Source organism: Camelina sativa, chromosome 14, assembly GCF_030686135.1.
Source record: "Camelina sativa cultivar CO46 ecotype springtype chromosome 14, ASM3068613v1".
Taxonomy (NCBI): Eukaryota; Viridiplantae; Streptophyta; class Magnoliopsida; order Brassicales; family Brassicaceae; genus Camelina; species Camelina sativa.
The window spans coordinates 31110545-31136491 of record NC_141893.1 but is presented as its reverse complement, the minus strand read 5'-3'; the positions used below and the strand labels follow the sequence as shown (position 1 = coordinate 31136491).

At 41.7% G+C, this 25947-nt stretch overlaps 1 non-coding gene across 1 annotated transcript; it reads right to left on the bottom strand.

The window, feature by feature from the left end:
• Window positions 1–14003: 14003 nt before the first annotated feature.
• LOC147928850 (small nucleolar RNA R71) lies at window positions 14004–14110 on the bottom strand. Its single transcript, XR_015581070.1, has one exon. It is a non-coding gene; the product is annotated as a small nucleolar RNA R71 (small nucleolar RNA).
• Window positions 14111–25947: the final 11837 nt, after the last annotated feature.

The following is a 25947-nucleotide window of genomic DNA, read 5'->3' as shown; positions in this document are numbered from 1 at the left end:
TCCGAACTGGTTCAGGATATCGAAGCAGACTTTAAGGTCAGCGAGGTGCGAACTTGCCTCTTTGGATTACACCAGCATATCATCGATATAAACTTCCATGGTCTTTCCGAGTTGCTGCCCGAACATCCGGTTCACCAGGCGCTTGTAAGTCGCTCCGGTATTTTTCAACCCGAAGGGCATTACTTTGTAGCAGTAGGTTCTGCGGTCCGTGATGAACGCAATTTTCTCCTGATCTTTCGGGTTCATGAGGATTTGGTTGTAGCCGGAGAAAGCATCCATGAAGGACATTAGTTCGTGGCCCGAGGTGGACTCCAATAGTCTGTCGATATGTGGGAGGCGGAAACTATCTTTAGGGCAAGCCTTATTCAGATCGGTAAAGTCCACACAGACTCGAGACTTTCCATTCTTCTTTTTTACAACCACAATGTTTGCAAGCCACTCGGGGTATTTCACCTCGCGGATCTGACCCGCGCTGAGTAGACGATCTACCTCCTTGTTAACTAATCCTGGTCATCTCATCCACTGACCAGGCGAAGGTGGAAATTTTCTTTGAGGAAGGAGACTAGTTTGGCTTGGAGCTCAGTTCCCAACCCAGCTCCAATCTTGATTTTCTGATCGGGGAACTTCATATTGATGAAGATATATTCGGTGAGGTCGCCTTTGAGCTACTTTCTAACTGGATTCTTTGCGACCTCGAGCTGTTGTTGCTATTGGACCAACAACTTGTGGCTTGCGAGATAACAGCTCCTCGCTACTCTTTGGCTTCCTAGGATTTCCCGAACTCCCTGCGGGGTTGGGAATTTTATGCACTGATGGTAGGTCGAAGTCACTGCCTTCATTTGGAACAGCCAAGGTGTTCTCATTATTGCGTTATAGGCCGTAGGTCGGTCGAAGACCATGAACTCCACCATTTTAGCGACGCCCTGAGTGGAGACGGGCAAAGTGATCATCCCTAAGTACATGGATGTTTTGCTTGTAAATGAAACTAGTGGCGAAGGAGAACCTGCAATGTGTTCTCTCCCAATACCCATCTTAGTGAGGGTTTCCAGGAAAATCAGGTCTACTGAACTTCCAGTATAGACTAGGATCCGACAGACTTCGTGGTTCGCCACATCAAGTGAAATGACCAGTGCGTCATCATGTGGGGAATCCAAGTCCTCGACCTCCTTCTCCGAAAAGGTGACTTCGGGCAGAACATCCGGGGTGAGCTTCTGATGGAGGAGTTTTCTTAGCGGGTACTTCGAACCTAGGTTTCGAGGTAACTTTATGCTTTTGGGCTGCGACTGCCTTCTCTTCTTCTACGACTATCCAGTTTGAGGCGCGATGCAGAGCGTCTTGGATGGTCGCGAACTGATTCATAGTCAGCTCCTCGCGGAAGCGAGACTCGTGCCAGAGGTCGTTCTTCAGGGCGGCCAAAGCAGTTGAATTCGAAAGCCCGGTGATTTGGATTTGGATTTCTTTAAATTTAATTATATACGAGCGACGTGACTCTCCAACGCTCTGACTCAAATTCCACAGTTGGGCGTCCGTTTTAGGTGTTGCCATGAGGCTCGAATATTGCTTGATGAAAGATGTTGACAATTCTGTGAAGTTGTTGATGGAGCCGGCCGCCAAAGATGCGAACTAGAGCATAGCAGGTCCGTAGAAAGTTTCTACGAACAAGTTACAGTAATCGACGTCTGCTTCGTGGGGCTCGAGGTCCACGCGACTGGCCGTGAGCAGGAAGCTCTTGAGGTGCACGGCTGGGTCTCCTTTTCCCTTGTAACTAGTGAACTTTATTTTTCTAGTATCCTTGACGCGGTCTCTAGCTATAAGATTGGAAAAAGGGGTTCGCTTCGACTCCTCGATTACTCGAGAGATGTCTAGTGTCGAAGTGGTTGCACTGTGCACCCTAGACCGCATATCTCGGATCTTGTTCTGCATTCGATGGAATTCCAGATCGGAGGCATAAACCGGGGTAAGGTTCTCTTGGAGGACACTTTCTCCCACTGGGAGAGGGGCTCGAACTGGAACTCTTGAAGAGCCAGCGACTTCGAACCGTACCAGGGTATTGTTTTTTCCCACTGGAGATGGTGTCGCCTGAGGATTCGTCTGCGGTGGGAAAACATTCCCAGGAGTTGTCGTTACCGTTACTTGCTGCGGGGTTAGCAGTGGAATGGTGCTGGTGAAGTCTAGAGCTCGCCGCCGCAGGTTCTGTTCGGAAGAAAGTAGATCGACCCGATCGGCGTAAGCACGATGGGAAGCTGAGAGATCGGCAATCGAGCTGGTGACAGTCTCCAGGCGAGTAGAGACTTGCCCTTCCAAACTATTGAAGCGCTCGGTCAAGGCGGCGGAAGCCACTTGTTGACGGTCGTACTTTTCTACCAAATCCTGCAAAAGCTTTTGGATCGTTTCCAAGATTACCTGGTTGGAAGAGTCGTGAACCATAATGATGTTTGCGTGGCGTGGATCGGAAGGCGGAGTCGGAACTAGCGAGAGTATAAGTAATAACTACGCCCTCCTTCTAGCGCCAAATGTGAGAACCGAAGTTTACTCTTCTACCTCCGGAGAGTTACTGGACAGAGGTGCTTACCACCGTTCTTGTCCCGACCTAATTAACAAAGTAAAAACTGCAATTGCGAAGTGATTATTGCCAAGTAAGAGTTTTTCGACCTCCTTTACAATCATCTCTTTATTCGTACTTATACTCCCAAACTGTAATTAATTTTCTCTCATTAAATCCCGCACATTTCGCGTTATTTAATACAATTGAATAGGGGAATCTTTGACCGTCTTCCGAGCTCCGGAATTACTTGTACCGCTCTTCACCTCGTTCTATTCTTCTCGTTTAACGTTTAATGGGCCAGTTCCGTTTATAACTCTGGCCCATGTTTCCGAGGAATTGGGCCATGGTCCAACTCGCGAAGTGAATGGTCGTGGTACCAACAACATCAATGAATGCATAATCAGAATGAAAGCATTATAATCAAAATGAAAGCAATTCAAGACATTGGATTAACCAAGTGTATTCAAGAATACTTTGATGTATATATATAGGACTGCGAGGCAATGATTGAGGGGCCCTCTTTTCAATCATTTGAAATACAAGAATACTTTGATCTATACTCTTTTATACTTTCACTACTTACGAAATATAGTAAAATATACGATTTAGCTAATGGATACTTGAGAATTTAGCCAACAAATACTATTTATATTTATGTGTTCCAATCCGGTATCCACCACATCTAAAATTACCATCACAACTAGGTCACACACGACTCTTATGATGGTATAAAAAAACTCAAAACATAGGGACTGAAATACCATCGTAAGGGTCGTGATGACATTTATATATAAAACATTATAACTATATTAGTATACATCCCGGGTATACATGTACATATTTTTTAGATGTTGGTCTTCATTTTATCATTTATCATTTATCATTTATTATTTTTGCAAAATCAGAAAAGTTGTGGGATTCTATATGTTGATTTTTGGGTTTTATAATCTAAAAAGTACTAACATTGACAATCTTAAAACCCTCTAATTTGATTTTTGAGATTTGAGTTTTTTTTTTCACTATTCCTAAACAAATTTTTAAGAAACGCCATCTGTATTATATATATATATATATATATATATTTTTTTTTTTTTTTTATTACCAAGTGACAATTGTTGTTTAATTGGTAAAATCTCTCGTCCAAATTCTAAAGGTCGCCAATTCGAGCGTGATGTAGCGACATCTATGCTTCTATTAATATTGGGCTTTTTCGTTTATCTTTTATTTTCATTATTGTTGAGCTTTTGATTCATGTTTTCTAGTTGGTATTTATGTCGGCTAACAGATAGATTGATTTGTCTCCAAGCTTAGACAACTAGGGCTTTCGTTTATGAGTAGTATATAAGTATTACTATTTGTGTATCGTGATAGGGGGTTTTTGGTTGAGTTATTAATAAAAGAGAGAGCTTTCTCTATTCCTTGTTTCGGTATCCTTCAGGGTTTCAACGACATCAAGAAGACAAGGTGTAGCAGTATCCCTCTCGGATCAACGACGACATAGCTTACGCTACACTAGAGCGGGCCTTGGGAGGTCTAATATAAATATTTTTTACTCAGAGTTATGTATTGGCCCAAAAGCTAATATCAATATTACACAGTCCTAATGAAAGGCCCAGTTAATTTTTTAGAATCTTATCTAGGTAAACCCTTAAAAAAAGATATATAAACCTAAAATATTGTGTTGATTTGATTCATCTAGAAAAAAAGATGTCATCTTATATTGTGATGGTCATCTTCTCCCCGTAAAAAACATTTCAGATTTGCTAATTCTAAATCTGATCTGGACATTCATAACAGATTTGAAGGTATCTCCATTACTCTTAAATTTATAAACTTGTTAATCGATAGTTATTTTTTTTTATATAATAAATATCATAGTTGTTCTTCATAATATATTGTATTTTTTATTTCATTTGTAAAACTGAACTATGATGGAATTTATTTAGTCACTCATTAACATGTTATGCACAAATTCCTAGATATATTGTATACTTTTTTTTTGTCGACCAAACATTAATTAAAATAGAACTACAAGAATGGTTGCCCAAACCGAGGGAAAAGAGTTTACAAAAAAAAAATCAGAAAAGAGATCTCGAAGATCTAGCGAGACAATTAGCGTTCAAGTTAGACGCACATGGGATCCTAAAGAGAGTAAATAGAGGGAAGGACTCCTTAAGAAAGGTGAATTCATCCAACAAGTTCGAAAAAGCCGGCCAATCTTCATGAGTCTGCACTATCTCTAGAAGCTCAACAGAATCCGTCACGAAACTCTGACAACTCAATCCCCTAGAGAGAATACACACCATAGCCCACAACATTGCTTCGAGTTCTGAATGGAGTGGGGATGGGCTTCGTCTAAGACATTTAGCTCCCAAAATTAATGTCTTCTCCTCACTATTACAATACCACCATCCCTAAATGGATATTTGTTACTTTCCAAGAGCCATAAATCTGGCACCGAGGAGAGGAATCCCGGTTAGCCAAGGGAATAAAAGTGCCCGACAAATTCTCTGAAAAAGAGTGCTATATGTTGGTTCTACCTCTACTCCTTGAAATATTTTTTTTATTCTTGTCTTTCAGAACGACCATAAGATCCATGGTAACTAAAGATTGTATCCTGGATCATCTGGATGGGGAGACCCCCTCCAGAAGATAAAATCCAAGTTCAAATACACCAATTCATAGGGGAAACCTTCTATCATGACCGGAGCCGGGAACAAATTCCAAACCTCCCATGAACGTGGATACTCAAAGAGAGCATGATTAATTGTCTCCACCGAGTCACAACGTTTACACCAAGTGTCGCACTGAACTCTACGATTCATTGTGTACTTATCCATAATTTTATTAAATGTATATACAATTCTTAGATCTTTGAGCTTTACAATTTTTGTATTGAATAATTATCTACAATTCAGATCTATTCAAGTCTGAAATCTCAGTTCTTATTTTAGTTAAATCGAGACAATTTATGTATGAAACATGATAATCATCAAAAACATTTTGGATTTATAAACAATTCCAAATCTAAGTTGACAGTATATGAAAGATTTAAAGGTATCTTCGCTAATCTCAAATTCATATACTTGTTAATCAATAGTTGGGTTTTTATTATATTAGTTGTTCTTTAAATTAGATATTGTAAATGGTTTCATATGTGAAATTGAATTAAGATGAGATTTCTGTAATAGCTGATTAACATGTCATTATATGCACATAATATTAAATTTATAGTGCCCTTATTTATAAAATTTTAAATCTATACAAGTCTTAAATCTTGAATTTTGTATTCAATAATTATCTGTTAATCATATATTCAATCTTGAGATCTCGATTTTATTTTAGTTAACTCGAGATAAATTTTGTTAGAACAAGAATACGTTTCTGTAGTTTCTTCTGATTTTTGATGTCAAACAAAAAAAAAAAGTTTCTTTTGATTATGTGGTAAAGTTATTGGTGTTAGCAATAATTTCTTCTGGTTTAGGTTTTTTTCTAAAAATATTCTTCATCTTGAACTAATGAGAATATTTTTAAACTACATAGTATAAATTAAAATTTTCATTGTTTAAGTTTGATGTTAGCATGATATAAGGTATCAAGCCTATATATATAAGATGGTTCTGATGTATTTATTGATATGTATTATTGGTTTTTTGGTGATTAGAATCCTCATGTCGATATCTAGGCTATGGCTAGGGCTCATCTTCTTAACCATATTGGTTACCTTTTCATGGTGTCAATGTGAGATTGACTTGCAATATTTAATTTTATGCTTTATCTATGTTAGTGGTCGATGAAACTTATATTGTCATACTTAGATAATAATGTACCGTAGCAGTATCTCGGTGTAGACGTCAGTAACATGGAATACAATATATGTTCAATCAATAACATGGAAAAAGAATGATATATATTGCAATCCTACTTCAATGCTATGAAAATAAAACCTTGTTTGTTTGGCCAAGATGATGTGTTCTAGCTAAGCAGGAGATCAACATGGGGATTCCAGAAGACTAGAAAAGCTTGAAAGTGATCTCTAGAATCCTGGCCAGAAGACTAGAAAAGCTACTCCCAAGCATGATATCTCCTTACCAATCTGCCTTTGTGAAAGGAAGGCTACTGATCGAAAATGTCTTGTTAGCATCAGAGTTGGTTCAGCGGTTCAACCAGAATAGTGTATCTCGCAGAGGAGTCTTTGAAAGTGGACCTAAGAAAGGCTTTTGATTCTCTTAGCTGGGAGTTCATTCTACAAGTCTTACAAGCAGCAAACTTTCCTGAGGTTTTTATCAATTGGATCAGACAATGCTTAACAACTACGAGCTTCTCTATCAACGTTAATGGTAGCCTCTGTGGTTATTTCAAAGGTTCTAAAGGTCTGAGACAAGGAGACCCCTTATCTTCTTATCTATTTGTTATAGCTGTGGAAGTGTTCGCACAATTACTAGATTCTCAATTTAGTGCAGGATCAATTGGTCACCACCCGAAAGCTAAAGACCCAAAAATCTCTCACCTTGCTTTCACGGATGATGTTATGATTTTTTTTGATGGCTCTCCGACTTCTTTGCAAGGAATAACATAGACTCTCGCAGACTTTCAAAGAATATCAGGCTTGGAAATGAATAGGGACAAATCTGGAATTTATACAGCGGGTTTGAGCAATGACGAATCTGAAGAGATCTCGTCCTTTGTGTAGAATTAGATATCGAACCAACCTGATTTTATTAAACAACTCGACCAACCTAGATATACATGTCTAACTCTAGGGTTTTAGGTTTAACATAAACCGTCATAAACATTATAAGCCCAATATACAAAACCCAACATATGATTTTAATATCTATCCGCAATACTCCCCCTCACGGTGGAGTGTGAAGGTCACGAACGCCCAACGTGGACAAAATGTAATGAAACTGATCACGACCAAGATCCTTTGTAAAGATATCGGCGAGCTGCTCAGTCGTACGAACATGTTGCATGAAAATCACTCCTTCACGAACCGCATCACGAACAGCATGACAATCATTTTCAATATGCTTGGTGCGCTCATGGAAAACAGGATTCGTAGCAATATAAATAGCAGCTTTACTATCACAAAATAGGCGAGCTGGCGCAGCGTGGTCGATATCTAACTCCCTTAACAACTTACGAATCCACTTAATCTCCTTAAGAGCAAAAGACATAGACCGATACTCGGCCTCTGCGGAAGAATGAGAAACCGTCTTCTGCTTCTTTGTCTTCCACGAAATAGGACTACCACCTAGCAGAACAACATAGGCACTAAGCGAACGACGTGTAAGCGGACAAGAACTCCAATCTGAATCACAATAAACCTCAATGGACAAATCGGAAGATGACTCAAGCAAAATGCCATGACCAGGTGAGCCACTTAAGTAACGGACAACACGCATAGCTGCCTCCATATGTGCTTCGCGTGGCTCTTGCATAAATTGAGCCAAGACATGAACATAGTAGCTCAACTCAGGCCGTGTATGTAACAAATACAGCAAACGACCCACTAAACGCCGATACGACTTGGGATTCGAGAGTAGAGGACCATCGTCAGTAGCTAGGTGATGATTCTGTTCCACAGGAGTGTGAACAGGTCGAGAACCAAGGTCCCCAGTGTCAGCGACAATATCAAGAGCGTACTTACGCTGTGTCAAAAAGAAACCATCAGACTCACAACTGACTTCAAGACCAAGAAAATACTTTAACTTGCCCAAGTCTTTCATTGAGAAACAACGACTAAGATAATCTTTAAACTTTTGTAGCATGTATCCATCATTGCCACAAATGATGAGATCATCAACATAAATCAACACTCAAAGCTCTATGTTATTGCGAGTATAAGAAAAGAGCGAGTAATCTTCATACGACTGGAAGAAACCAAAACGCAAAAGAGAATCAGACAACTTCTTGAACCAACAACGAGGAGCCTGTTTGAGCCCATACAAGGATTTGCGAAGACACCAAACCTTCCCTGGATGAGAATGACGGAAACCCGGAGGAAGCTTCATGTAGACCTCCTCATCAAGATCCCCATGTAAGAATGCATTGTGAACATCCATCTGATAAACCTCCCAATTCTTTGCCGCAACAAGACAAAGGAGAGTGCGAATTGTAGTCATACGAACAACAGGAGCAAAAGTCTCTTTGTAATCCTCCCCCTCAACCTGATTATTACCAAGAGCAACAAGTCTAGCCTTGTAGCGTTCCACAGTACCATCAGCATTGTATTTTGTCTTATAAATCCACTGACAACCAATAGCAATTTTATTAGGAGGAAGCTCAACAAACTCCCCTGTTTTGTTCAGTTCAAGAGCAGCAACCTCCTTATACATTGCACCATTCCACACCTTGATCTGAACAGCCTCTTTAAAATGTTTAGGCTAATTATTGTTAGTAATAGCCGTAAGAAAAACATGATGAAATGGTGAAAACTCATCATCAGAAACAAAATCCGTGAAAGGAGACAAAGAGATACCTGGGACCGAGATCGAAGACGTTAAAGAGGAGTCGGGGAGAGCAGTAGAGGATGATGGTGTGTAATTAACGTTATAGAGGATGTAATCATTAAGCCGAGTAGGAGGCTTAGAAGAACGCTGGCTTTGACGTTGCGGAGGAGCCGACACAGTCAGTAATGAAGCAGAGACAGCCTGGTCAGCAAGAGGAAGACTAGAAGGATCAACCGTAGGAGGAACAACCAGAACAACAATGGAGGTTACAACAGCGGGAACCACCGGTTCTATAACAACGGGAACAAAATTAGGAGGAGCAGTCTCCGGAGCAACACTTAAATCATGCAACGAAGAGTTGTCAAGAGCAATTTCTTGTAAAGCAGAATCCGGAGAACTAGAAGCAGAGCTCCCCCTTGCATCCGTAGTAGTCACCAACCAATCATCATCACCGGATGGTGGAGAATCCGACACAAGAGGTAATGTAGAAACCGGTGACGCATAAGGAAAAACTTCTTCCTGAAAGATCACATCCCGAGACACAAGGAACTCATTCCTTTCAATATCAAAGACCTTCCAACCTTTCTTGCCAGAAGCATAGCCAACAAAAACACACAAACGACTACGCTGACCAAATTTATCTTTGTCTCGACCGAGACGATGAACATAGCATGCGGAACCAAAAACACGATGCTGGTCATAGGTAGGTTTGAAACCGTGAAGCAACTCAAAAGGACTGCGACCATAAGGAAGAGAAGACGGCGTAAGATTGATCAAGTATGCCGCAGTAAGAATGGCTTCCCCCTAAAACTTGATAGGCAAGCTAGCCTGAAATAACAATGCTCTAGCAACGTTTAGTATGTGCCGATGCTTTCTTTCAACACGTCCATTCTGCTGTGGCGTGCCAACACACGACGTTTGATGAACAATCCCATTAGCACGAAAATGAGAAGAAAGACACATGAATTCAGTCCCATTATCGGTTCGAACCACCTTGACAGCTTTACCAAACTGCTTTTCCGTGTATTGCAAAAAATTTTTAAGAACACGTCTTACTTCAGACTTCTCAAGGAGGAGAAACGTCCACACTGCTCGAGAGAAGTCATCAACAATCGTCAAAAAATATACTGCACCACAAGAAGAAGGAACCCGATATGGTCCCCATACGTCACAATGAATCATTGAGAAACAATCTGTTGTTTTATTAAGACTATCCGGAAAAACAGCTCTTGTTTGTTTAGCTCTACAACACACGTCACAAGACGTAGAGCTAACAGAAGACGAAGAACGAGAAAATAAAGGTAAAGACGAAAGAACTGAAAAACTAGGATGTCCTAAACGCCGATGCCACAAGGCAGGATTTGTAGCCGCACTTGCCATATGAATCTTCGTTGTAGCCACATCCGTAAGATAATACACACCATCACGCTCTTCACCGTTTCCAATCAAAGTCTTCGAAAATCGGTCCTGCAAAACATAAAGAGTGTCAGAAAACATGGCTACACACTTTGTTTGTTTCAGAATTTTAGAAACAGAGATCAATGTGCAGTTGAGTGATGGCCCAAAAAGAACATTTGTCAACTTGACATCCTTGGAGAGTGGAAAAGATCCCATGCTTATACCAAAAGTTTTACTCCCATCAGCAAATCCAACCGGACTTGGTGGAATAGAGACCACATTGGTCAACAAAGAAAGAGTCCCTGTCATGTGATGAGAAGCGCCAATATCCAAAATTACATTGCCAAAAGTGATCTTACCAGACAACTTGTTCGAATTATCAGTAGCAGCAGTGTCATTGTTGGAGTTTCCTTGAATGAACTGAGTGAAAGCCTTCAATTGCTCTTGTGTAAATTCAGGTAAACCAGAAGGACTAGAACTGGTAGCGTGTGCTGCAACAGGTTGAACACGTCCGCGACCGCTGACGTTGTAGCTAGTACCACGACCTCTTCCTCTGCCACCAGAACCATGACCAGCATTGCTCTTCTCATTCCTCTCCGTCCACCAGTCCGGAAAACCGACGATCTGCCAACAGTCTCGTTTCTCATGACCACTACGACCACAATGAGAACAAGAGAAACGAGATTTACCAAGGACAGATTCTGTTTTGCTTCCACTAGAAGCATCATACCGAGCAAGAAAACCAACGGCCTCCTCTCATTGTTCAGGGAGATGAGTGGAAGCCAACCGTTGTTCTTCTCGAATTACCCTACTGTACACTTCACCGAGAGAAGGAAGAGGATCCATGGCAACAAGATTAGCACAAAGACCCCCAAATCTGAACTCATCAAGTCCCAAAACAAATTGGTCAATCTTCTCTTCCTCTCTTTCCCCAAATCTGAACTCATCAAGTCCCAAAACAAATTGGTGAATCTTCTCTTCCTCTCTTTCTTTTGCAGGTGCAGATGTAGCTCCACATGTGCACAAACCACACGAACAAACTGTGAGAGGTTTGTAAATTTGATATTCCTCCCACAAAGTAGACAACTTGCCATAGTATTCAACGACTGTTTGTCCGTCTTGTCGACAAGCACTGAGCTGACTTTTGAGTTGATGAACACGAACCTTGTTCCCAACCGAGAACCGCTGCTTCAAGTCTAACCAAAGTTGATGAGCGTTTGATATGTCTATATTTTGTCTCTCCTTAGCCTATTTTTATCATGCATTTAGCTAGGATAACTCATTGGTTTGCATCGTTTTCTAGTTTTTTCTATACACTTTGCACGTCTAGGTAGCTCTTGCATCATCCTTGCATACATTGTGCATTTTGGAGTATTTCAGGTATTTAGGAAACGTTGGAAGCTATTCTCGTCCGAGCCATGGTCACCATCTTCATTCTCGTCCGAGCCATGGTCACCATCTTCATTCTCGTCTGAGCCATGGTCACCATCTTCGTTTCGCCCGAGCCATGGTCACCATCTTCATTCTCGTCCGAGCCATGGTCACCATCTTCGTTTCGTCCGAGCCATGGTCACCATCTTCATTCTCGTCCGAGCCATGGTCACCATCTTCATTCTCGTCCGAGCCATGGTCACCATCTTCGTTTCGTCCAAGCCATGGTCACCATCTTCATTCTCGTCCGAGCCATGGTCACCATCTCCGTCTCGTCCGAGCCATTGTCACCATCTCCGTTCCGTCCGAGCTATCCGTCCAAGCCATGCTCCTCAGCCTTCCATCCGAGCTATGATGACATTGGATTCCATTCGACGCACATGGACTTGATCGCACATGTCGGGAAGAAAGACGTTTGGTTTCACATGCTTCAGGAGATTACCGAACCGACGCTTTACCTTGTCGTTTTAAGTTTTAGGGCTTTCCATGTTGGACTACTATATATACATTTTGTTAAGTCTTTGCGGAGACATCTTATCTTTTAATCTCGTTTTCGTTCCCAGAAGGTTTTTTAACCTAGCATCCAAAACACGTTCTCAGACTTGTATTCCGATATCGTTGAGATTTATTGAGATTTTGCATTTGATTCCTTCTACAAAGTTGTTAATCTTATTTTTATCTATCTTATTATGCTTGATTCAATGATTTCTGTGTTTGCATCCTTGACTATGATTTTCGGATCTGAGTAGTGTGGTAGTTTCTGAGGATGGGATAGATTAAGTGGAGGATCTTAGGATGTGGAGTGTTTAAACTTTGATTGTATGATTCCCTTCTGGACTAGAGTTAGAATTACTAGTTTCTCTCTGATCAATTGGAACTAGGTTCGAGACATTTTCGCACCCAAAAGGTGTTTGATGAAATGTCTGACCAACTAGTGCCAGAGACTTACGTTCCTAGCCTAAGAGATTAGTTGTCTAGGATGTTTGTTGACGTGAATGAACTTGTTTGTCATGCCTGCTCAACCACGTTTCTCTAGCGAGAGCTAGGTATGGAAGTGGTTGAGTCTGAGTAGCTTTTGCCAAGAGATTGGATTAGCTAAGTTGTGATGTTCATTGTTTAGGGATACTTTGCTTGTGGTATGTTAAACACTCCTTAGACTAGGATACTCCACCGACATCAATTACCCCATCCTTAGGACTTCTTTCTTTCTGATTTTTATTACATTCCTGGAACTGTTTCGTTTGTTCATGCTTAGAATCTTTTGCGTTTTTATTCACTTTCGCTTCTCGTCATGCATTCTTGTTTCTAGTTCTGTGACTCATTTCCGTTTTGCATTTTGATCATTCTAGGACTGTTAGATAAAAACATTCTTCGAATTGGCTTGACTTGTGATAGCTTGATTGCATCTTGAGTGATAGTAAACATTCCCAACTGGATTGACACCTTAAATACTACAACACTTAAGGTTAATTGAACCTGCTAGGAGACACAAAAATCTTAGTATCAATTTGGCGCCGTTGCCATTTGGGATTCGTATTGTTACATTTGAGATTTCAAGTTTTGCAAGATTAAGTTCTGTTACACTTATCATTCTGAGTACTGACTTGTTTTGGTTGTTTGCTTGTTTGTTTTGCATCTCAGGAACCTGTTGATTGCAACCTTGCATGCACACCAGATCAAGAGGGCATCAGAATCTCCTTCCTGTGATCGACGAAATCAACCGGTTGCAACGCCCACGACAAGCTCGTCAACCCGTTGAGCATCTCGCACACGTCACTATGGACCAACAGCATGAACCACATCAGGGACCGCGAAACATTGGTGCTGGGGATGCACCGAACACTCACACTCAACGTGCTGGAATCGTCCCTCCCGCCGTGCCGAACAACAACTTCGAGATCAAAAGTGGTCTGATTACCATGATCCAAGGAAACAAGTTTCACGGGTTGCCTATGGAGGATCCACTCGACCACTTGGACGAGTTCGACCGTCTTTGTGGTCTCACCAAGATCAACGGCGTGAGTGAGGATGGTTACAAGTTGCGCCTCTTCCCTTTCTCCCTGGGAGACAAGGCTCATCAATGGGAGAAAAACCTTCCCAAGGGCTCAATCACCACCTGGGATGGCTGCAAGAAGGCATTCTTGGCCAAGTTTTTCTCTAACTCCAGAACGGCACGTCTCAGGAATGAGATTTCCAGTTTCACTCAGAGGAGCTCAGAATCATTCTGTGAAGCCTGGGAGCGTTTCAAGGGTTACCACAGCCAGTGTCCACACCATGGTTTCAGCAACGAGTCACTGCTGAGCACTCTATACCGTGGTGTACTTCCAAAAATCCGCATGCTGCTTGACACTGCTTCCAACGGTAATTTCTTGAACAAAGAGGTTGAGGAAGGATGGCAATTGGTTGAGAATCTCGCCCAGTCAGACGGCAACTACAATGAGGATTATGACCGCACATTTCGCGGCGACGCTGGGTCTGAAGAGAAGTACAAGAAGGACCTCAAGAATGTAAATGAGAAGCTTGACCGTATCTTGCTGAGCCAGCAGAGGAGCGTCCATTTCGTCTCTGAGGATGACCCTTTCCAAGTTCCAGATGGGGAGGGTGAGCAGAGTGAAGAGATCAGCTATGTTCAGAATCAGGGTGGCTACAACAAAGGTTACAACCCCTACAAGACGAATCCCAATTTGTCTTACCGAAGTACCAATGTTGCTAATCCACAAGATCAGGTGTACCCTCCTCAACAACAACAGCAAGGGCAACAAAAACCTTTTGTGCCTTACAATCCGGGATTCGCTCCAAAACAACAGTTCCAGCAGGGTTACCAAGCTCCCTCGGGACCACCGCCAGGATTCCGCCCTCAACCAGTTCAGCCTACACCAACCCCAGATCAAGAACTGAAGCATATGATGCAACAAATTCTTCAGGGTCAAGCTAGCGGTTCCATGGATACTGCAAAGAAGTTCGCTGACCTAAGTCAGCGGATGGAATGTTCCTACAATGATCTGAACGTCAAATTCGAAACTCTGAATTCGAAGATAAGGTACATGGAGGGCCAATCGGTTTCTACTTCTGCACCAAAGCCTGGCCAATTCCCAGGTAAAGCTGTTCAGAACCCCAAGGAGTTTGCCAATGCCATTACGCTAAGAAGTGGGAAAACATTGCCTCCCAGGCAAGGAGTACCAGACGTCACTGAGGACAGTGCGGAATTAGATGGGGAGGATTTTGGTCAGGATGACACTCAGATGGAGAACCCCGTCGAGGCAGTCAAAGATCCAATCGAGCCAGTGAAGCAATCCGAGCCTGAAGCTGTTAAGGAGCCTGCTGTTCCTGAAGACAGACCTGCGAAGTTCATCCCTCCACCGTACAAGCCTCCTCTACCATTTCCAGTGAGGTTCAAGAAGCAGCTTACTGAGAAGTACAAAGCCTTGTTCGAAAAGCAAGTCAAGGAGATTGAGTTGAGAATGCCATTGCTAGATGCATTCGCACTTGTTCCTCACTACCAGAAATTCCTCAAGGACTTGGTGATGGAGAGATCAAAAGAAGTTCAAGGCATGGTGGTACTAAGTCTTGAGTGCAGTGCAATCATCCAGAAGAAGGTTGTACCCAAGAAGCTCAAAGATCCTGGATCATTCACTCTTCCCTGCTCCATTGGACCCATGTCTTTTGAGAGGTGCTTATGTGATCTTGGCGCTTCAGTGAATCTGATGCCATTCTCTGTGGCTAAGAGGTTGGGTTTCACAAGGTTTAAGGGATGCGACATCTCCCTCATCCTTGCAGATAGATCAGTGAGACTTCCACATGGTATCTTAGAGGACTTACCTGTCAGGATCAGAGACGTGGAAGTACCAACTGACTTCGTGGTTCTGGAGATGGATGAAGAACCTAAAGATCCTCTGATTTTAGGAAGACCGTTCCTAGCGACTGCTGGAGCCATCATTGATGTCAGAAATGGCAAGATTGATCTTAATCTGGGCGATGACTTCATCATGAAGTTTGATATCAAGGATACTTTGAAGAAGCCAACAATAGGAGGACAAGTCTTCTATATTGAAGAGATGGATAAGTTGGCTGATGAGCTGTTGGAGGAACTAGCTGAGGAGGATCATCTCAAAACTGCTCTAACCAAGGATGGAGAAGAAGAGTTCCTGCATGGGGAGACAACTTGTTACAAGAATATGCTAGATTCCCACAGAGAAACGGATGGATCAGAGGAATTCGAGCAGATATCTGACGCAAAGGAGGTACGTGCAGTTGAGACAGAGAGTTCAGAACGTGATATCTCCCACTCGACCGCGATCATTCCAGACTCCCGTGCTGATGACTGGTCGGAACTGAAAGCTCCGAAGGTAGAACTCAAAACTCTCCCTTCCGGACTCAGGTACGTTTTTCTGGGAACCAATTCTACTTATCCTGTCATAGTGAATGCTAGGTTGAGTGATGATGAATTGGGGTTGCTAGTCACTGAGCTAAAAAAGTTTAGAAAGGCCATAGGTTATTCTTTAGATGATATCAAAGGAATCTCACCTAGTCTTTGCACACATAGGATCAATCTTGAAAATGAGTCTTATGCTAGTATTGAACCCCAAAGAAGATTGAACCCTAATCTGAAAGAAGTAGTAAAGAAAGAAATCCTAAAACTGCTTGATGCTGGAGTTATCTATCCTATCTCTGATAGTACTTGGGTATCTCCAGTGCACTGTGTACCTAAGAAGGGAGGCATAACTGTGATCAAAAACGACAAAAATGAGTTAATCCCAACTAGAACCATCACAGGACATAGGATGTGTATAGATTATAGGAAGTTGAATGCTGTATCTAGGAAAGATCATTTTCCTTTGCCTTTCATTGATCAAATGTTGGAAAGACTAGCTAGTCATCCCTATTATTGTTTCCTTGATGGGTATAGTGGATTCTTCCAAATCCCTATTCACCCAAATGATCAGGAAAAGACAACCTTTACTTGTCCCTATGGCACATTTGCCTACAGACGCATGCCATTTGGTTTGTGCAATGCTCCTGCCACCTTTCAGAGGTGCATGACTTCAATTTTCTCGGATTTAATTGAGGAGTCAGTGGAAGTGTTTATGGACGACTTCTCTGTATACGGTTCCACTTTCTCCTCCTGTTTGTTAAATTTGTGCAGGGTATTGACGCGATGTGAGGAGACGAACCTGGTGCTGAACTGGGAGAAGTGCCATTTCATGGTTGAAGAAGGGATTGTTCTGGGACACAAAATTTCTGAGAAAGGGATTGAGGTTGACAAAGCTAAGATTGAGGTCATGGTTCAGCTTCAACAGCCTAAGACAGTGAAGGACATCAGGAGTTTTCTGGGACATGCTGGGTTTTACAGGAGATTCATCAAGGACTTCTCAAAAATTGCAAGACCTTTGACAAGGTTGTTGTGCAAGGAGGTTGAGTTCGAATTTGATGCAGCATGTTTGGAAGCTTTCAGCAAGATCAAGGAGGCCTTGGTTTCAGCACCCATAGTGCAAGCTCCGAATTGGGATCATCCTTTTGAGATCATGTGTGATGCTTCAGACTTTGCAGTTGGAGCAGTTCTGGGACAGCGTATTGACAAGAAGCTTCATGTCATCTACTACGCAAGTCGCACCTTGGACGAGACCCAGGGAAGGTATGCTACCACAGAGAAGGAACTCCTAGCAGTTGTGTTTGCATTCGAGAAATTCAGGAGTTATCTTGTAGGTTCGAAGGTCATTGTGTATACCGATCATGCCGCTCTGAGACACATCTACTCGAAGAAGGATACCAAACCGAGACTGCTGAGATGGATCCTGCTTCTCCAAGAGTTTGACATGGAGATAGTTGACAAGAAAGGAATAGAAAATGGAGTTGCAGACCACTTGTCAAGAATGAGGATAGAAGATGTTGTTCCAATAAATGACTCAATGCCTGAGGAACAACTTCTGGTAGCCCAGGTTTGTGAGCGGATGCATGACACAGGGGTTGAGAACCTCAAAATCAGATGCATGGCAATCACTTCTGAGACTGCACCCTGGTATGCAGATGTTGTGAATTACAAGGTATGTGGAGAAGTTCCTGATGACATGGATCCATACAGGAAGAAGAAGCTTTTCAGAGAGGTCAACCACTACTTCTGGGATGAACCCTATCTGTACAAGAGAGGTTCTGACGGTCTGTTCAGAAGATGCATAGCAGAAGGGGAAGTGCAGGGAGTGCTTGAGCATTGTCACGGTTCCGTCTACGGAGGTCATTTCGCCACATTCAAGACAGCTCAGAAGGTTCTCCAAGTAGGTCTCTGGTGGCCAACCTTGTTCAAAGACGCTCACAACTTCATCACCAAGTGTGACGCTTGTCAGAGGATGGGCAACATCACAAGGAGAAACGAGATGCCCCAAAATCCAATCCTGGAAGTGGAGATATTTGACGTCTGGGGGATAGACTTCATGGGTCCTTTCAACCCCCCATCTAATGGGAATGTCTATATCTTGGTGGCAGTTGATTATGTTTCTAAGTGGGTCGAAGCCATAGCCAGCCCCACCAATGATCACAAGGTTGTTCTGAAGCTGTTCAAAAGTATAATCTTTCCAAGGTATGGGATACCTAGAGCGGTGATCAGTGATGGTGGAACTCACTTCGTCAACAAAGTTTTTGAGAGCATGCTGAGAAAGTATGGGGTCAAGCACAAAGTGTCTACTGCGTATCACCCTCAGACCAGCGGTCAGGTTGAAGTTTCGAACAAACAGATCAAGGGTATCTTGTCAAGAATTGTTGGAGTCTCGAAGAAAGATTGGTCTGTCAAGTTGGACGAGACTCTCTGGGCATACAGAACAGCGTTCAAGACGCCAATAGGCAGAACACCGTTTCAGTTGGTATATGGTAAAGCATGTCATCTCCCTGTGGAGGTTGAGTACAAGGCACTTTGGGCAATCAAGCTGCTGAACTTGGATATTGACACAGCTCAGGCTAAGAGAACTCTTGACATCCATGAGTTGGAAGAAATAAGACTTGATGCTTATGAGAGTTCCAAGATTTACAAGGAGAGGACAAAGAATTTTCATGACAAGAAGATTATTGTCAAGGAGCTCAAAGCTGGAGATCAGGTTTTGCTGTTCAATTCCAGACTTAAGTTATTTCCTGGAAAGCTTAAGTCTAGGTGGTCTGGACCATTTACAGTCAAAGACGTTTTGTCATTTGGAGCTATCACTCTTCTGAACAAGGATGGCAGCGAATTCACTGTAAACGGCCAAAGAGTAAAAAAATATTTAGCTGATCAAGTCCGCCCAGAGGGGTTTTCTGTACTCCTCCATGAACCCCAAAAAGCATAAAAAGCTGAAAAGTCAAGCTAGAGACTTTAAACAAGCTCACTTGGGAGGAAGTCCCAAAGGTATCACTGTAAATATTTTTAGGATTCTTGTGTTTTTAATTTTTGTTTTTGGTTTTCTGTGTTCAGGAATCTACAGAAGGGAGTGTGTGCAACAAAGATAGAGGATACAGAGAAAAACAGAGTGAAAAGGAGAGGGAGTGAAAAAAAAAAAAAAAAAAAAAAAAACGAAAAAACGAAAAGAAAGCAACCCACTTGCATCTCCCTCTTTGTTGGCTTCCCCTCCCACGTGAACCTCTATTATCTTCAATCACCTCACTCCCCCCCTCTCTTGTTCCCTCACAACAAACACATCACTTTATGTTTTCTTTCTTCCCATCACTCCACCACTCTTCCTTCTTTTCTCCTCTTTAAATTCAACTCTCCCCTCCCTTCACTCTTCACCCCTACCAAACAAATACTCTCCTCAGGACCATTATTATTCCACTCCCTCATCACTCTTTGTTTACGTTCTCACTTTGTTCTATTACCTCTGCTCACTCTCCATCTTCGACCTGCTGCAGTTCACTCTCCATCTTCTCCCGTCCCTTCACGCCACTCATCACATGAATCTAGGGAGAGAAGGGGACGCGGTTTGCGTGGTTCAAGAGCCTCCTCAAGTCGTCGATCAGCGCGTCGTTCTGCAGCTCAAGCTGAGCAAGAGGTTGAGCAACAAGTTGGGCAGCAAGGTGATTATCAGCCTACGGATGTGGTAGTATTGGTCTCGGACCATGGCGAGTCTAGAGTCGACGACATGCAGTGCGACGAGCAGCCGAGCACTTATCAGAATACTCAAGCGGTTGAGCAACAAGTCGACCAACCAGGTGAGACCACTCCTGCGGATCCCGAACACGGTGAAGGACAGAGCCAGTACCACGCACCAGCTCCTTGGGCGAGCTCAGACTCCTTTTTCTACTACTGAGGTACTCCTACCTTCCTTTGTATATACCATTTCATTTCTGCATTGTTTGTATTGTGATTCTTAAATCCTCCAGCAAATTTTTCTTACACAGGAGACTGTGTATTTTAAGTTTGGGGGAGGGTTTGAGATGATGTATCTAATGTCGTGTTTTGTGATTCTTATTTCAAATCTTTGCATCATATCATGTTTGAGTCTGCATCCATCTATTTGTATAGAAAAACCATAAAAAAATTTGAAAAAAAAAAATTTCGAAAATTTCCACAAAAACAGAGTGTTCATGTAGTTTGCAATTGCATATTAGGATTGAGTCTAGGTTTATTCATATAGGGTTGTTGCATTTAGCATAGGGGTTGATGATGATTGTAACCTTGTTAGCATGTTGGATTCAATAGGATAGGATCAAGGCCCTTGTTCTTAGTTCTTTGATGCTTGTTGATTGAACTTGAAAATTTAAGATTGAAGCATGTTTTGAATTGATATCATTCCCTATCTACTTGAACCTAATCCTGACTTGCAATTATCCTGTTATGCATTGAAGTTGAACTCATGGATACCATATACATACTTGGATTGTCTTTCACATTTTTACCACCCTTGTCGATCCAAGTAGCTGATTCCCATCTTTGGAACAGTTCCCCGCACCCTTAACCAACCGTTCTTTCAAGCCAATTGTATTCTTGAATGTCAGGCCTTTTTCCGAGTTGAGCTTGTTAGAAAGTGTTAGGTTCTAACCGACAAGAGTAGGATCCTGTGTAGTTCTAGTTCGCGTTATCCGGACTAGTAGGACTAGGTGAGAACTCGATTTTGGGTATTGGGTATGGATTTGTGCAGAAAAGTGAAGTGTAAACAGAAAGTAAAGGGGAGAAAGTCTTTAGGAGGGGGATGTGTTTTCAAGGTTTACAAGTCTAGTAAAGGATTTGGGTTGAGCAAAACAATGAGTTATTGGTTCTGGGCATAAAACGAAAAGATTAGACAAAGGAAAGAAAGTAAAAATGCTTATGATGTCTAGAGTCCTTAGAAGAAAAGAAAAAGAACCATAGTGATAATAAAGATTTCCCAATCTGCTAGAATGATAATAAGTGAACTTCCCCTAAGACCAAGTATAAAGAGTGAAAGAATGGGTTTGAGATGATGTTTCTGATGAAGGGTAGAGATAGGACCAACTTCGGTTTGGAATGTTCTTTGGGTAGACAGGACGCTGCTCTTGTATGTATCAGTTGGTTTCAACCTTTAGCCTTCTCTTAAGCTCAACTCATTTTTGTGAGAGAACCTTGTCATGTATTGATGAAACCACTCGAGAAGGAGACCATCTAAGTCTCCAACCCTTCACCCTAGCCAAATGAGTTCAACGACATTGCTTAGCTTGATTCACGGTTCTCTGTTAATGAATGTTAAAGGGAATGATTGATAGGATTGCATGTGTAAAAAAAAAAATATAGAGTTCTTTCACCATGCATCATAGAACTAAAAACAAGGACCTTGATTCTAACTATTTTATTTAGCATGTTTTAGGTTCTGAGACCCCATCTTCACACCTCTTCTCCATACTCTATTCTTGATTGTTTGCTTGAGGGCAAGCAAAGAGTAAGCTTGGGGGAGTTGATATGTCTATATTTTGTCTCTCCTTAGCCTATTTTTATCATGCATTTAGCTAGGATAACTCATTGGTTTGCATCGTTTTCTAGTTTTTTCTATACACTTTGCACGTCTAGGTAGCTCTTGCATCATCCTTGCATACATTGTGCATTTTGGAGTATTTCAGGTATTTAGGAAACGTTGGAAGCTATTCTCGTCCGAGCCATGGTCACCATCTTCATTCTCGTCCGAGCCATGGTCACCATCTTCATTCTCGTCTGAGCCATGGTCACCATCTTCGTTTCGCCCGAGCCATGGTCACCATCTTCATTCTCGTCCGAGCCATGGTCACCATCTTCGTTTCGTCCGAGCCATGGTCACCATCTTCATTCTCGTCCGAGCCATGGTCACCATCTTCATTCTCGTCCGAGCCATGGTCACCATCTTCGTTTCGTCCAAGCCATGGTCACCATCTTCATTCTCGTCCGAGCCATGGTCACCATCTCCGTCTCGTCCGAGCCATTGTCACCATCTCCGTTCCGTCCGAGCTATCCGTCCAAGCCATGCTCCTCAGCCTTCCATCCGAGCTATGATGACATTGGATTCCATTCGACGCACATGGACTTGATCGCACATGTCGGGAAGAAAGACGTTTGGTTTCACATGCTTCAGGAGATTACCGAACCGACGCTTTACCTTGTCGTTTTAAGTTTTAGGGCTTTCCATGTTGGACTACTATATATACATTTTGTTAAGTCTTTGCGGAGACATCTTATCTTTTAATCTCGTTTTCGTTCCCAGAAGGTTTTTTAACCTAGCATCCAAAACACGTTCTCAGACTTGTATTCCGATATCGTTGAGATTTATTGAGATTTTGCATTTGATTCCTTCTACAAAGTTGTTAATCTTATTTTTATCTATCTTATTATGCTTGATTCAATGATTTCTGTGTTTGCATCCTTGACTATGATTTTCGGATCTGAGTAGTGTGGTAGTTTCTGAGGATGGGATAGATTAAGTGGAGGATCTTAGGATGTGGAGTGTTTAAACTTTGATTGTATGATTCCCTTCTGGACTAGAGTTAGAATTACTAGTTTCTCTCTGATCAATTGGAACTAGGTTCGAGACATTTTCGCACCCAAAAGGTGTTTGATGAAATGTCTGACCAACTAGTGCCAGAGACTTACGTTCCTAGCCTAAGAGATTAGTTGTCTAGGATGTTTGTTGACGTGAATGAACTTGTTTGTCATGCCTGCTCAACCACGTTTCTCTAGCGAGAGCTAGGTATGGAAGTGGTTGAGTCTGAGTAGCTTTTGCCAAGAGATTGGATTAGCTAAGTTGTGATGTTCATTGTTTAGGGATACTTTGCTTGTGGTATGTTAAACACTCCTTAGACTAGGATACTCCACCGACATCAATTACCCCATCCTTAGGACTTCTTTCTTTCTGATTTTTATTACATTCCTGGAACTGTTTCGTTTGTTCATGCTTAGAATCTTTTGCGTTTTTATTCACTTTCGCTTCTCGTCATGCATTCTTGTTTCTAGTTCTGTGACTCATTTCCGTTTTGCATTTTGATCATTCTAGGACTGTTAGATAAAAACATTCTTCGAATTGGCTTGACTTGTGATAGCTTGATTGCATCTTGAGTGATAGTAAACATTCCCAACTGGATTGACACCTTAAATACTACAACACTTAAGGTTAATTGAACCTGCTAGGAGACACAAAAATCTTAGTATCAGCGTTCGCGATAAAGGTAACTGTAGATTTCACCTTCGGTTCAATCGAAGTCCTTATCCAACCGACGATCATAGAATTCACCGTCAACCAATTCTCCAAATTGAGATCGTCACCAGCTGGTTTAGGAATCGACCCATTGATGAAACCAAGTTTACGTTTGGCTTGGAGTGCGTTTAACATCTCCGTTGCCCATTCATTATAATTTTCACCGTTTAACAACACCGACGAGTCATGGAACCAGGATTGTCGGAGCTTGACAAGGTGTAAGGAGACACCACCGGAGTCACTGACTGCGGAGAATCATCCTTCTTTGTTGCAGAAGAACTATCTTCGACGGAGGACATGATTACTTGTCACGCAAGAAACAAACTTTGAACAAAGAAGCAAAGAGAAAATCGAAACTATCGATTGGAAAGAAAAGTTTAGAGAATTTTTTGTGATCTTAGCTCTGATACCATGTAGAATTAGATATCGAACCAACTTGATTTTATTAAACAACTCGACCAACCTATATATACATGTCTAACTCTAGGGTTTTAGGTTTAACATAAACCGTCATAAACATTATAAGCCCAATATACAAAACCCAACATATGATTTTAATATATATCCGCAATACTTTGGCTTCAAAACAGGTACTTTCCCATTCCGCTACCTGGGGTTACCTTTGACACACAGTTGCGCAAAGCTGATTACTCTCCATTGTTGGATTCGTTAGCATCACGGTTCAACCACTGGGAAACCAAAACCCTCTCCTTTGCTGGTAGGCTGCAACTAGTATCATTTGTTATCTATAGCAAGGTGAATTTTTGGATCTCTGCGTTTATACTGCCTAAAGCATGCATTAAATCCATTGAGAGTTTATGTAACCGCTTCTTATGGTCTGGTGATATCACTAAGAAGACAGGAATCAAAATTGCTTGGAAAAATGTATGTTTGCCTAAAGAAGAAGGAGGATTAGGACTAAGAAACTTCAGTATATGGAACAAAACGTTGAACTTGAAGTTTGTCTGGCTATTATTCTCAAAATCAGATTCTCTTTGGGTAGCATGGAACAAAAAACATAGGCTTAAGAATGCCTCCTTCTGGAATGTCGATCTCAAGTCTGATGCTTCTTGGATATGGAAAGCTATTATGACTCTTAAACCCCTTGCTAAGCGGTTCCTTAGATGTTCTGTGAAGGATGGCAAAACTGCAAGTTTTTGGTTTGACCATTGGCTAGATATAGATCCTTTGAGCGACTTTATAGGCCCTGATGGTCCAAAGAAGCTGGGAGTTCACGCTTCTAGTACTGTTTCAGCTGCTTGCTACTCTTCTCGCTGGCCCTTGCCCTCTCCTAGAACCAGAAACTCTCACCTTTTTATCTTACGAAGAAATCTCATGGAAACTGCCCTTCCAGCTCAGTCCCTTGGTCCAGATATTTTCTCATGGCACACAAATAGCTCCTCCAGTGCTGAGTTCTCATCAAGTCTAACATGGGAGCAGCTTCGTCCAAGGAGTCAATATAAACCATGGTCGAAAATAGTTTGGTTTAAAGGCCACATCCCTAAACATGCTTTCACGTTTTGGGTCTCGCACCTTGATAGACTACCAGTTCGATCTAGACTAGCAAAGTGGGGTATTGTCGCAGAAATATCTTGTTGTCTCTGCATGTAACCAACAACCAGAAACACGTGATCATCTTTTGCTTCATTATGATTATAGTGCCCAGGTTCGGAGTCAGATCCTTAGACGTCTCGGCCACCCAAGTTACAACATCAACGACTGGTCATGTCTCATTTCTTGGCTGTCCAGTCCAGCGTCTCAAGCAACAACTCTGAAGTGCATAACAGTACAAGCAACAATCTTCTTCCTTTGGAAAGAGAGAAACAACCGGGTCCACAACAACACCACTACTTCTCACTCTCAATTGTTCAAGCAAATTGACCGATACATCATTCTTGCCCGCATTCATAGGAAAAGATTTAAGAATATGCTCTCCCTCTCGTTCTCTTTTGAGTAATTGGGTAATTAGATATTAATTATTTCTCTTGCTAGGTTTTGAACCCACGCTACGCATGGATTTATTTGATATATTTTGATAAAAATTATATATGATTGATGACGGTGATGAAATATTATCTTATAGAAAACTTTAAATTACTATTACGGAAAAAATTAAATTTCTGATACACAATTTTTAAAAATATAAAAATCAGTTGTGTTTTAAAATCATGAATTTAACTCGACGTCCAGGCGAAACAGATCAAACTGGTGACCTCACATATCCTAAACCATTTCTTTGACCACCAGAAAACGGAACAATTTTATAATCATGAATTTATCTCGTTTTTCATATTTAATTGATCGCTATCACCTATGTTTTCGTGTTTTTTATTCAATGTTTTCTTATTCTTCATATTCTTTATTGTCATTTTCACTGTCAAATTTTATGGTAATTGTCATCATTACTTTTACTGTCCGGTTCTTCGTTATACTCTTCTTCTTGTTCTTCCTCGTCAACTTCTTCACATTCTTCCACTGAAAAACATTTTTT